The sequence below is a fragment of the Ambystoma mexicanum genome, chromosome 12 (assembly GCF_040938575.1).
Source record: "Ambystoma mexicanum isolate Mex_15411 chromosome 12, UKY_AmexF1_1, whole genome shotgun sequence".
NCBI classification, from domain to species: Eukaryota; Metazoa; Chordata; class Amphibia; order Caudata; family Ambystomatidae; genus Ambystoma; species Ambystoma mexicanum.
In genome coordinates this window covers 510,204,248-510,219,047 of record NC_090936.1, presented here as the reverse complement: position 1 = coordinate 510,219,047, position 14,800 = coordinate 510,204,248, and the positions used below count along the sequence as shown (strand labels likewise).

Genomic DNA, 14,800 nt, shown 5'->3' with positions numbered 1-14,800 from the left:
GCTTAATCTAAGAGAAATATGCCTTATGTACATGGCTTATCCTCATAAATCCCTTTGTGCCCCCCAATTATTCCTTCATGTGGCATCCTTGATACCAGGCCAATAGAAATTCTCTTTTTTCCTCAAATGGAGCTGTTTTTCCAGCATTTCCCGACTCTGCAGCTCAGGTCTGTCTCTGAGGTAGCTTAATTTATTTCAACATGAGCCGACTTCCATCTTTTCCTCATGGCCGCTTTAGTCACATTGTATTTTCTTCTGCTGCAAGCTTCTATATATCTCATCTACCTTGCATCCCTGCGTATATATATCTACTAATTCTCTTTTCACTTATCTTCTCGGTGTAGATGATTTCATTGTATTCAATTACACGTTTCTCTTGTTTCTTCAGTTACATTTTCATTCTTTAAGTATTTGCATATCCATTCAGTGTGACTTCTGCAACTGTCAGATGTTCTTTACAGTTCTTCAAAGATTAGTGGTTCCTACAAATCTCCCACTACACTTTCAGTCCGAAGGTACATTCCATACGGTTGTCTGAGTACATATTGTCTCGATGCTGTATTGGGATGATACCGATTGTGTTATCACAAAAGAGGGCTAACACACCTGATAGAAGTCCAATGCAACATGCTCCACATTCATACACAGTTGTAGAGGAGGTAACATACATTTCTAATTGTGTTACCCATGCCCTATTGATAAATGCAATTGTAGAGAAAAAAAGGATGGGATGATTGTCTCACTAGTCCTACCTATCAGCGAACTATTCCTAGGGTGCGATGATGTATCGCCTATCTAAAAGTGGATAGAGTAAGAAACAGTAAGAGTATATTTCGCACAATATTTTGTCGTTCCTTGCAAGCCTCGGATGGGCATGTTTCAAGATCTACTGATCTTTGTTTTCTCGTTCTACAGAAGCATAACAGCTTGGATCACACACACTCAGTGTGAAGGATGCTCTCGCAGAACTGACAAGTGGCCACATTTCATGTACAACACATTCAGCTGGTCCTGAATTTTTCCCAGCAGGACCTTGCATTTTGGGACTTTTAGTTTTTATCTACATCATTATAAACGCCGAAATACCATCTATAGTGGGCACTTTAAAACCGTTGTAACATAAGTGATCAGTTATTTATTGGCTAAAATGATTTTAAGGCCTGGAATTAATGTGCAGAGGTCAACTAGTTAGGCCAACATCGACTGTTCAAAATTAGGGGAGCCAGGAGCTATTTAGTTCCTGCTTGTAGCCTAGAAGAGCCTGGTTAACTGAACACCAGCTGCAACTAGGAGCTACATTGGGCTCCCACGGCCCACAGACGTAGAACAAACACACCTATGTGAATTTAACTCTGTGTGTTTGAGGCAATCTATAAATAAACACTCGGACACATCTATACCAGATTAAACGCATAGGGGGTTATACCATATGGACAAAATGATATGTCTGTACCTTATGCACAGGTTAGATTTGTGGAACGTTCCATACTACCTCCTCTTTCCCCATTGGTAGCTCCCGGTGACTGGTTAATGTTGGATACTCAGGAGCTGCCATTAGCTCCTGATTATCCAATCTTAATTTCGACCCCAAGTGACAATCTCTCTGATGCCCTTGCAAAGGTAAGTTTGTTTTTATTATTCGATCAGGGTTTCTTCTGCCCTACGGTCACTTAAGATGCTTTGTAATATAAATCTTAAGTTACAGGGTGGCAGCGGTAAAAGTATAGAGGAGTGCCCTGTTATTGCTTACCCTGAAAACAACTTTGCATGCTGGGTGGATAACAGTGCAGACGATGGCTAACAGACCAAATGGGTGTGCAGGGGCTGTTGTCTGTATGTGGATTGGACCAGGAGGTGGTTCCACCCACTTACAGCAGGACCTGAAGCTATACTCCAGTACGTGAGGTGTAGAGAGAGGGAGGGCCATGGCTTTGATCGTCTGCTAAACTGGTACCTGGAGGTGTGTGAGCATACATTTTTAGTTTGGGCTGTTATGTAGCACCTGCACCATCTATAAGCCAAAACAGATGCATTCGAGTACAGAGAGGGAAAACCCCATACAAGGAGGGACACCATCAGTGGCCATTTAATACCACTACAGCAGTCCCTGGCAAGTGCCTTTCCCATGCCTAGAAAAAGAGCCCACACTGTTGGCATTGCCAATGCTTGTTTTTCATTAGGCATGGGGGTACTGTTGAAATCTGATTCAAACCATTCGAAACAATGCGGGGAGGTCCAGTCTGTTTTAATGATTCTGATCATTAAGGAAATTGAAAACGATTTGAAAGATTGAAACCCTGATTTGGGCTGCTCTACCATGTATTTAACAGCACTTGTTTGCTTAAACTTAAATTGCAATTTTGGCAACTTTTTCGTTTGCCTTCTTTTTTTAAGAAACGTTATTTTGTTTTCATTATGAGTTTATTTGTTTGTTTTTTTTAAACACTATTGTGACACAATCCTTGTTCAAATCAATGATGATTCTGACACAAAGCAATAGGTGCCTTTGCTTTGAACCAATGAACCAATTTTAAAAACAAATGAGGCGACTAAGGCTTTTTTGAATCCCCTCTTATATCGGCTCTGTTGCAGTTAGAACTGGTTTTAACCATTATTATAATGCTTGAACCCACCGTTCAGGTCCGCCATTTGAAGGCACGGCTTTTGGGAAGAAGGATGCGGGCATGGGGAGGGTTGATAGGGTTGGAGCGGTGGTGTGAGACTTCCAGGGCTCCACCATAACTTAGGCACAGAGCTCTAAAGTCGGAGATCTCTTTAATGCTGGGACGGCCTGCTCATAGGCGATGTTAGGATGCTGACGACTTAATTTTAGGAACTCATCCATCTGATAGGAGACACGTATTTTGCCCTTGTCAGTGAGAATTCTGCTGAGGAAGCCCTCAAAGCAAAACACAGACTGCAAAACTGAATTATGGTCCGGCTGCTCACCCCGCAAACCACGCACACTTCCGAGTAGATAGTCATAGCGGTTCTGGTAGATTGCAGTGCCCCGGCAAATCAAGAGCCATTGCCTGTGTATGCAATTCAGATACCTTCGGCACTAACATGGAACTAACTCTGGAGAAGAAAACAACGTTTAACTATCATCATGAATCGGCAATGCCAGATTTGATCTCTGCCCGGACACCAAACTCCTTTTCCAGGAGAGCCTTAGTCTGGAAGTTGCCAAAGTGTCCCTCATGCACCACCTTCACAATGGTCTCCTGCATCCCTTCTGGCACAAATGAATGGCTTTCTCTGGCAAGTCTCCCCTCTTCATATGCTAGCGCGTTCTGGAACTTCCTGTAGACTTTAATCCCTTCTTCTTCTGAGTGACAAGGCCAACCATGCTCAATGCAAACTACCAGTCTTGTGTATGTGGAGACCAGTGTGCCACATCCATACCATTCATCTTCCTTTCCACTCTCTGTCTCTAGAAAACCTTGCTGACATCATACAGGTGACCTTCCCCTCCCTCGCCGTGGGTTTCTCACTCTAACATGCAGCGCATCCGCCGCCACATTCTGTCATCCACATGTGAGTTCAATCTTGAAATCCAACTGCTGGAAATTGGTTATTCACCTCATTGTGCGCCGGGAAACTCTGCCTGCGCCTTTACTGTTAAATAGTGCTACCAAAGACGTGTGATTACTACAGACAGTAAACGTCCCGTCCCTTAAACACAATACACTGATATACAATGTATGAGGGCCCTGGGGCAGGCCAGAGCCTCCTGCTCAATTAGCAAGTATTTGAATTTAGCAGTTCTTAAGTGGCCTTGGGACAAGCACAATGATGTTCTCCTCTTCACCTTCCCTTGGTATTACAACATGTCCTACACCCCTCCGACTAGCATAATTTCCTACACCCCTCTGACTAGCATCATTTCCTACACCCCTCTGACTACACCCCTCTGACTAGCATCATTTCCTACACCCCTCTGACTAGCATCATGTCCTACACCCCTCTGACTAGCATCATGTCCTAAACCCCTCTGACTAGCATCATGTCCTACACCCCTCTGGCTAGCATAATTTCCTACACCCCTCTGACTAGCATCATGTCCTACACCCCTCTGACTAGCATCATGTCCTAAACCCCTCTGACTAGCATCATGTCCTACACCCCTCTGGCTAGCATAATTTCCTACACCCCTCTGACTAGCATAATTTCCTACACCCCTCTGACTAGCATAATTTCCTACACCCCTCTGACTAGCATCATTTCCTACACCCCTCTGACTACACCCCTCTGACTAGCATCATTTCCTACACCCCTCTGACTAGCATCATTTCCTACACCCCTCTGACTAGCATCATGTCCTACACCCCTCTGACTAGCATCATTTCCTACACCCCTCTGACTAGCATCATTTCCTACACCCCTCTGACTACACCCCTCTGACTAGCATCATGTCCTACACCCCTCTGACTAGCATCATGTCCTACAGCCCTCTGACTAGCATCATGTCCTACACCCCTCTGACTAGCATCATTTCCTACACCCCTCTGACTAGCATAATTTCCTACACCCCTCTGACTACACCCCTCTGACTAGCATCATGTCCTACACCCCTCTGACTAGCATCATTTCCTACACCCCTCTGACTACACCCCTCTGACTAGCATCATGTCCTACACCCCTCTGACTAGCATCATGTACTACACCCCTCTGACTAGCATCATTTCCTACACCCCTCTGACTAGCATCATTTCCTACACCCCTCTGACTACACCCCTCTGACTAGCATCATGTCCTACACCCCTCTGACTAGCATAATTTCCTACACCCCTCTGACTACACCCCTCTGACTAGCGTCATTTCCTACACCCCTCTGACTAGCATCATTTCCTACACCCCTCTGACTAGCATCATGTCCTACACCCCTCTGACTAGCATCATTTCCTACGCCCCTCTGACTAGCATCATTTCCTACACCCCTCTGACTACACCCCTCTGACTAGCATCATGTCCTACACCCCTCTGACTAGCATCATTTCCTACACTCCTCTGACTAGCATCATTTCCTACACCCCTCTGACTACACCCCTCTGACTAGCATCATGTCCTACACCCCTCTGACTAGCATCATTTCCTACACCCCTCTTACTAGCATCAGTTTATACAACGTTCTCTTTCTCCTTCAAAGCTGCACAGCACCGGGTGTCTGGATATTTCCTCCTTCACCAGCCTAAATCCTTGGCACAATCCTCTAACCAAACAACTTGCACTCGTTTACTTTAATTTTCTCAGCGCTTTGGTTTTCTCCACCATATTGGCCACCAACTCGGAATAGAATTCAGCATGGTCTAAAAATGATGACAATTATCCTTAGTTTACCAACAAAGGATAATCATTTCTATTGATCTACAAACACTGCAGTGTTTGATACAATGTTTCACGATAACATAACACAAGGTTCCTGGCAAGAAACAGTCTCTTCAAACACCACATGGGGCACGTCTTTGCGTGCTCAACGAGATGCCAGTTTAGATCTGGCATGTGGGTTTCCTCATTTCATGTATTTTTAAATTGTTACCCATTTTTAATTGAACTGTAGAAATAGAATCGTATCTTTGTATCCAAGTTGGGAAGCCTACGAAGGCAAGTTTTAGGGTGACTTGCAAAGTAAATAAGCTATCCTTAATGGTATTAGGCAGGTAAAAGATGCTCCAGGAATGCTTGCATCTGGGCTATACAGTCCAACGAATGTAAGAAAATGCATTTTATTATAGAGCCTGGACCGCACAACACTTTATCGATATTTGTAATCTCTATTGGCAAACTATGCCAGTTAAAGAACACGTGTGCCAATGTGAGCCATTTCCTTCATGACATAGACAAAGGATCCATCCTGTAATTGACCTGCAGCCATGGAGATATCTAAACAGAGAGGCAAGCCTAGACACAGGCATTCTGGAGAACACACAAAGCCTTTACAATCCTGACAGGACACTGTGCAAGCAATACAGCACTTCAAAAATCATACCATGGAGAGAGGCTACCATGCTACAGATGACAATTCAGTACTAATCTACTTCCTTAGAAATGCAATCATGGACAAGACTGGCACAGTGTGGCATTATCTTTCCTTAATAGATGACCAGCAGGCTGCTATGAATATTCAACCAGGGTCTGCCTTGCTAGGCACAATGTCAAGAGACATGAACTCACTGAGCTTTCCGGACCATGAGGCGAGGCTTTCCCTGTCTGCATACACACACCTATTATGTATGCTACCCTTATGTGTGCTCTTTCACTTCTCTAATGTACTAGGCACCTTCTGTAACTAGTGCCTAGAAGACTCAGGTTTTGTGCGCTGAAATAAATGCATAAATAAATAAATACATTTCCAATTCGGATATGAGAGCTGAATTATTCTACACAAGCAAGGAGACAAGCCCATTCGCAAATTACATACACACACTCGAGTGTACTGAATAGATGCTTTTAGTCACCATCGGCCTATGTTACAGATCTGACATTTTAGACAACCCATGCAGCCCTGAACAAGGCCTACCTTACTTTTCCAAGCACTCCAGTCCTAGGGGGCCCATCACCAAGCAGAACAACACTGGATGAACATTTTCTGTGAAGTCTGCTAAACATATGCTTTAGTGACACACGCGGCATCAATTATTCACCCGTATGCCCTTAAAAATTGTGTTGACACTTTACGAGAGATCACAACATTACAGCCGACGAACTGCCCTCAAATTCTACAGTTTACAATATGAGTGATGTGTGGGTTGAGACTGTAGTGAGCAGATTATGTTTGCTACGCAATTGTTCACATATCTGATTTTGATTATAGCTTAGTCTCCTCTTATCAAACGGTGACTCATCTGCAGGTCAGTTTCTCTGTTCTGTATTTCTTCAGAAGAGTGACATTGGGTAACATCTTCACAGCCCCAGTCCTCCTCCTTCCTCGAGCAGCTCTCATTCCCCGTTCTCATTCTGCATCACCAGGTTCCTTCAAGCTGAACACAGCGCATTGTTCATGTGACTGCTATGTGCTGCGGTGTGCCTGTGGGAATTCCCAGCCTGATCACTCTCCTCAATATGGCCACAGACTGCGGAATCATTCTCCAGCCCCTGCTGAGCCGGTACAGCGGCAACGTCTTGAAGCCAAGGGATCTAAGTGAAAACGCTGGCTCTGCTTAACGTTGCCCAATGCTATGCGGCTTTCCCAGCATACTCTAGGACTAGTATCATTACATTCATTACATGCACAAACGTCAGTCCTCGAATTTGTGGGAAAAGTGCTGGATATCAGGAGGAAAAAAAACACCTTTCTCTTGGACGATGCTAATTAGGTGCAGTGTTTTCACATGTGAACGGAGGATAGCACAGGGGCAATCCCACGCAGAGCAACAGTGGTTCGAATTCGGATCTGTGTTTAGAAACCAAACTCAGGTACGGTATTAAGCGCGTTATAAAAAAAACAATTAAATAAATAAATGAATATAACAAAGTCAAGTTCCTGCTGCAGACACGGTGGGATGCTTGGCCAGATGAGCACTTAAAAGCACACACACTTGGCCAGGTGGCATGAGCACATTCATTGGAAGCTCTACATTCTCTGCAATCTGCTCACTTAAGGGAAAAGCTACCAGTTGGGTAGCACAGATTTTGTCCTACCTAGTGAGGTCCCTTTGAAGCCTGGGCTCTAGAATGAAATCTTTGTTCTACATCATTGCAGCTGGAATGATACTGGTTTTCGTCATCTTTCTGCCCAGACACTGAATGAAACTTAACGAGTGCCTGCTGCCTTCTGCATTGGTCAACAAACATTGCAATGAAAGCAGAAAGGCAATGCAGCTAACAGGTGGACTTCCATATCTTCAAACAATATGGAATATCACGTTCGGTTGCGCTAACATGAGTAGGGCACTGTGAGAAGAGACTGTGGGCCTAATTCACAGAACGTCTTCCAGTCGGGTTTTGCCATTATAAAACGCTTCTGTGAATTAGGCCCTGAATATGTTTCAACTCAACTGAGTTTGTAAATAAACGAGACCTGGTGACAAGAGCAGAGAGACTCCATCCTTTGCTGTACAGCATTTGCATCGCGAGCCCCCTGCAGACATGGAAACCTTGAGCACTATCCCCCGCATCACTGATTGTGAGGGTGAACTGCTGCAAGGAAGAGACTGATGCACAAAGTGGTGCAGCAGCAGAAGAAGGGGCTATCCACATCGAAATGGGACCCGTCCAGCATGCTCATCATGGGTGAATACTGGGTGGGGAACCATCACAGCCATCCTCATCAGCTGGTTCCTACCAAATGGGATGCTAGTTATAGCCAGCTTTCTACAAAGCAGAATTTGGCCGACGATAGTTACTGCTTAAAAATAAATATACCTTGCTCCTTTTGACTCTACTCAAAGCAACAGGCTGGGCACCCTCTGGAACATCTGCTGGACATGCTCATTTTTATGTTGGAATGTTTGAAACATTCCTTCTTGTCCTTGTAATTGTCATTCGATCGTTGTAGGATTGGTCTTGTAATGGCTAATTTTCTGGCCCCTAGCCACATACATTTCGCTTTGTCACAGCAGAGGTCTTTGGCCCCCATAAAGCCGCATGACCCGCATGGACAAACGTCATCAGGCTGCGACTGCAGGCCTGAAATGACTTGCGTCAGTGCTTCACCTGGTCAGGTTTGTTTGTTTGATGATAGATGCTGCTAAAGCATTGTAGTTATCCTCTGCTTTGTGTTTGTTTCGTCTTATCTTTTCTCACATGCAGCTGGGTGTATGGTACATAATTGAACAATTTATTTGAGAGAGATGGTGACTTACCTCAATTCTAATATAGGCACAATTACACTCGGAGCCCTTAACAATACACTTGCTTATTACATCAACGCTAACCTCAAATCAATCCATTCGCCCTTATTTTCTACCCCTTCCCAGGGTCACTACAAGGCCTTCAGCTGTGCCCTGCTGAACGTGAGATGAGCAATTAGCAAGACTCCTGCTATTTTTGCAAGTTTTTCAATAACAGCCATGTTTGCGGAATTGCAAAAACTCTATAAACTGGATGGTCTGCCTTGTTTTGAGAAATCAGCATTTTGATCATTGTCACCTGGAATTATACTTTCTTCTTTGGACTAATTCAACATGTGTTGCATCAGCTTTTTTCTCATATCTGAGAAGAGCAATCAAATTCAGTAACAAGCACAAGGGCAACTATTGTTAGGTGCTTAGAGAAACTTGAGCAACTTCAATTTTTTAGAGAACACTAGTTTTACATTTAATTACATGTGAAGTAGCCTGTGTTTCCTAATTTTATTTTTAATTATCTGTGGTGCATTGGTTATTGTGTATTTTATTATCTTAATGTGATGAATATGTATGTTATGAATTGTTGTAAACTGTTTGATGGATTATTTTCCACCAAATAAACGTATTTAAGATGATGATATACAAATAAAAAATCATTGTCTTCCTTATGCAGATTCCTGCACCTCCGATTGTCATCTCGTCTCCAGTACTCTACAGTGCCACAATGGGAACATCACTTTCCATTGTATTCTCTGACTTCCTTGTACATATTCCTGGATTTCTAAGCTTCACCTCTTCTCGGGTACTCTACATTGCCACAATGGGAGCATCACTTTCCATTGTATCCTCTGAGTTCCTTGTACATATTCCTGGATTTCTAAGCTTCATCTCTTCTCGGGTACTCTACATTGCCAAAATGGGAGCATCACTTTCCAGTGTAACCTCTGGCTTCCTTGTACATATTCCTGTATTTCTGAGCTTCATCTCTTCTCCAGTACTCTGCACTGCCAAAGTGGAAGTATCGCATTCTATTATATCCTCAGCCTCCTTCCTCGTGCATATTCCTGTACCTCAGAGCTTCACCTCTTCTCCAGTAGTCTACATTGCCACTGAGGAAGCATTACTTTCCGTTATATCCTCTGTCTTCCTCGTGCTTATTCCTGTACCTCAGAGCTTTTTCTCTTCTGCTGTCTTCTACATTGCCACAGTGGAAGCATTACTTTCCATTGTATCCTCCAATTTCCTTGTAAATATTCCTGTATTTCTGAGCTTCATCTCTTCTCGGGTACTCTACATTGCCACAGTGGAAACATCACTTTCATTATATCTTCTGCCTCCTTCCTCATGTATATTCCTATACCGCAGAATTACATCTATTCTCCGGTACTCTACATTGTCAAAGTGGAAGTATAGCTTTCCATTATATCCTCAGTCTCCTTCCTCTAGCATAGCCCTGAACCTCAGGGCTTCACCCCTTCTCCAGTACTCTACATTGACACATAGGAAGCATCAAATTCCATTATATCGTCTGCCTTTCTCGCACGTATTCCTGTACCTCAGAGCTTCATCTCTTCTCCATTACTCTGCATTGCCACAGAGGAAGCATCACCTTCCATTATATCCTTGGCCTTCCTTGTGCATATTCGTGTACCTCAGAGCTTTTTCTCTTCTCCTGTCCTCGACATTGCCACAGTGGAAGCATCACTTTCCATTGTATCCTCTGACTTTCTTGTACATATTCCTGTATTTCTGAGATTCATCTCTTCTCGGGTACTCTACATTGCCACAATGGGAGCATCGCTTTCCATTGTATCCTCTGAGTTCCTTGTACATATTCCTAGATTTCTAAGCTTCGTCTCTTCTCGGGTACTCTACATTGCCACAATGGGAGCATCACTTTCCATTGTATCCTCTGGCTTCCTTGTACATATTCCTGTATTTCTGAGCTTCATCTCTTCTCCAGTACTCTACACTGCCAAAGTGTAAGTATCGCTTTCTATTATATCCTCAGCCTCCTTCCTCGTGCATATTCCTGTACCTCAGGGCTTCACCCCTTCTCTTGTCCTCTACATTGCTACAGTGGAAGCATCACTCCATTGTATCCTCTGACTTCCTTGTACATATTCCTGTATTTGTGAGCTCTGGCTCTTCTCGGGTACTCTACATTGCCACAGTGGAAACATCACTTTCATTATATCGTCTGCCTCCCTCCTCATGTATATTCCTGTATTGTGGAACTTCATCTCTTCTCCGGTACTCTACATTGCCAAAGTATAAGTATTGCTTTCCATTATATCCATTATATCCTCAGCCTCCTTCCTCTAGCATTTTCCTGTACCTCAGGTCTTCACCCCTTTTCCAGTACTCTACATTGCCACATATGAAGCATCACTTTCCATTATATTATCTACCTTCCTCACACATAATCCTGTACCTCAGAGTTTCACCTCTTCTCCAGTAGTCTACATTGCAACCGAGGAAGCATTACTTTCCGTTATATCCTCTGTCTTCCTCGTGCATATTCCTGTACCTCAGAGCTTTTTCTCTTCTCCTGTCTTCTACATTGCCACAGTGGAAGCATCACTTTCCATTGTATCCACCAACTTCCTTGTACATATTCCTATATTTCTGAGCTTCATCTCTTCTCGGGTACTCTACATTGCCACAGTGGAAACATCACTTTCATTATATCTTCTGCCTCCTTCCTCATGTATATTCCTATACCGCGGAATTACATCTCTTCTCCGGTACTCTACATTGTCAAAGTGGAAGTATAGCTTTCCATTATATCCTCAGCCTCCTTCCTCTAGCATAGCCCTGAACCTCAGGGCTTCACCCCTTCTCCAGTACTCTACATTGCCACATAGGAAGCATCAAATTCCATTATATCGTCTGCCTTTCTCGCACGTATTCCTGTACCTCAGAGCTTCATCTCTTCTCCATTACTCTACATTGCCACAGAGGAAGCATCACCTTCCATTATATCCTTGGCCTTCCTTGTGCATATTCTTGTACCTCAGAGCTTTTTCTCTTCTCCTGTCCTCGACATTGCCACAGTGGAAGCATCACTTTCCATTATATCTTCTGCATTCCTCCCACCTATTCCTGTACCTCGTAGGTTCATCTTTCCTCCAGTACTCTACATTGTTACAATGTAAGCATCACTTCCCGTCATATTCTCTAACTTCATCATGCATGTTCCTGTACCTCTGAGCTTTCATCTCTTCTCCAGTACTCTACATTGCAACAGTAGAAGCATCACGTTCCATTATATCTTCTGACTACATTGTGTTTATTCATGTACCTTGGAGCTTTCATCTCTTCCGCAGCATTCTACATTGCCACACTGGAAACAACACTTTCCATTATTTCCTCTGTCTTCTTTGTGCTTTTTCCTGAACCTTGGAGCGTCTTCTCTTCCCTGGTATTCTACATTGCCATAGTGGAAACACCACTTTCCATGATATTCTCTGCCTTCCTCGTGCCCATTCCTGCACCTCAGAGCGTCATCTATAATTCAGTACTCTACATTGCACAGTGGAAGAATCACTTTCCATTCTATCCTCTGACTTCCTTGTACATATTCCTGGATTTCTAAGCTTCATCTCTTCTCGAGTACTCTACATTGCCACAATGGGAGCATCACTTTCCATTGTATCCTCTGACTTCCTTGTACATATTCCTGTATTTCCAAGCTTCATCTCTTCTCGAGTACTCTACATTGCCACAATGCAAGCTTCCCTTTCCATTGTATCCTCTGACTTCCTTGTACATATTCCTGTATTTCTGAGCTTAATCTCTTCTCCAGTACTCTACATTGCCACAATGGGAGCATCACTTTCCATTGTATCCTCTGACATCCTTGTACATATTCCAGTATTTCTGAGCTTCATCTCTTCTCCAGTACTCTACATTGCCACGGTGGAAACATCCCTTTCCATTGTATCCTTGACACAATATTGTTCTCCTTAGATGTGTAGTGCTTCTCTAGGATGTGGATGCATTTGTTAGACACATTAAGATGCCCCCCTGATCCTTCCGCTTCTGGGATTCTTTTCAAATCTCTTTGCGCTGCATGTCCTAGACAATGATAGAGAAGGGCATCCTTGGTGTCCTTTGTTGTCTATGTGGGCCTGTGTGCTGATAGCACACACTTGAGAAAGCCCCCCTTTCAGTCTTTCCACTGGACTCGTGGCTCACATGGATTTGGGAGACACCAAGTTGATCCAGGATAAAGTACATGTCCTGTGTACCCGTGTGGCTGGAAAAACCAGAGGAGTTCCTTTACAGCTATGGTGGGAAACACAACGGGTGTGTTGAACTGGGCACACTGCTTAACAGTCTCTTGTTGTCGTGCATCATCTGTGCTAATGACCCCTGATTCAGGGTTTGCTTAGTCTTTCCCACATGGATCACCCACCTTTATTGTAGTTCATTGTTAGGGAGAATTCTCAAAAATGTGCTTATTCCCTCCACCTTAGAGACCCCCAGCAACTCTGCTGGATTTTGAGGACTTGATTTTTTAAAATTTTTAACCTGGAGAGAGTGTGAGCCTTTTCCCCACTCTCTCATGTATTTTTGTGTGAATTTTACCTCGGTGTGTCTTTTTGGTTATGGAGTTTAACAAACTCCATAGGCATCATCTTTGTCAATTGTGTCCCATTGCACCTTCGGTGCAGTGACACAGGGAAGTCTTTTAGATTTCCCAAGGTTTAAATACCTTCTCTGAGATCAACTACTGTTTCCCAGAGCGGTAGAGTGAAATTGACTCTACTTAGCATTCTACTTGTTAGACCCAGCACACTGTATCTTACAACAGAGTGCTGGAGGGGTTACTTAGTATCCCCTGTGTCTAAATGCCCAAGTAACATCTTTTATGTTACCCTTTTCTCAATTAACTTGCTGGTGACAGTGGTTTCGTTTTGAACTACCAAGGTTTTCATTTACCGCAACTGTTCATGGACCCGGTAACGTTAACCGTGGGAGCCATCTTTTTCAAAATGGCTTCTAGCCATCGTTGTTAAAATGGTGTCCGGTCTTCTTTTTTCACCAGGTCTTTTTGGAAAGGTCCTTCTAGAGTTGTTCTCTGCGTTCCAAACCAGGTTTGGTCTCTTTGTTCATTCGCTGTTGGCAGGCTACAGGAGTGAAACCCGCCTCTGGTTCCAGAGAGTCTGGGGTAGGCAGGAAGTGAGGGAGGTATCCAAAACTCCCTGTGCTTAGTCCTTAGTCTCCTAGGAGGCCCAAATGCACTCTGTGATGATTGGATGGCTGACTGTCCGTCAAGGACAGCCACCCTGCTGTGTGATTGGCAGTGAGGCTGGAGTGAATGGGAGAGGACTGAATAAAAGGCGAGTCTTTTGACTTGGAAGGCAGAGTTGACCACTGGACAAAGGAACCGAAGAAGAGCTTGAAGAGGACGGCTGCTGCAACTCCTGGACTGTTGTTTTTCCGGGTGAAGCCCTGCTGCATGTCCGAATCGCCAAGTTCGCATTGACAGAGAAGCCCTGCAAGGGCGACTTCTCCCTTTGAGTTGGTGGGACCAACCAACTCCCAAGTAAGCCACCTGGACACTCATCTCGGAGCTGGTTGAATTTCCTCAGAGTTATGCAGGAAACCATAGAGCCAGGGAGAGGGACACCAAATTGTGTGCGTTGCTTGTAAGCTGGCCTAAAGCTTTCGGAAGATCCTCCGGACTCCCATGAAGCAGGACTGACCAAGCCTGACCCCCCTCAGTTGAGTGCAGGACCTCAGATGTGAGGAAAGTCCACCTTGACAGCCAGGAACCACGCTTATTGCTATTTGCTGTACCGCAAGGAGCTGAAACGCGAAACAGCCACTGAAAGTAAAGTTTGCCGGTTGCCAGCTTTGACTGTGCCAATACAGTGCAGGAGTCCCCTGACGTCCTCCCTCTTGTCCCCACGACTGAGGCCCAGGAACAGTGAGATCTGCAGAGCTGCACAGGAACAGAAGTCTTCAGCTGCATCTTTTTCTTCTTTACTAATGTACTGTAA

The 14,800-nt window shown here is 44.2% G+C and overlaps 1 protein-coding gene across 1 annotated transcript in view; it reads right to left on the bottom strand.

The window, feature by feature from the left end:
• Positions 1–14,800, bottom strand: part of SYN3 (synapsin III) — a 1,663,181-nt gene that overhangs the window by 1,634,431 nt on the left and 13,950 nt on the right. The window lies entirely within an intron of this gene.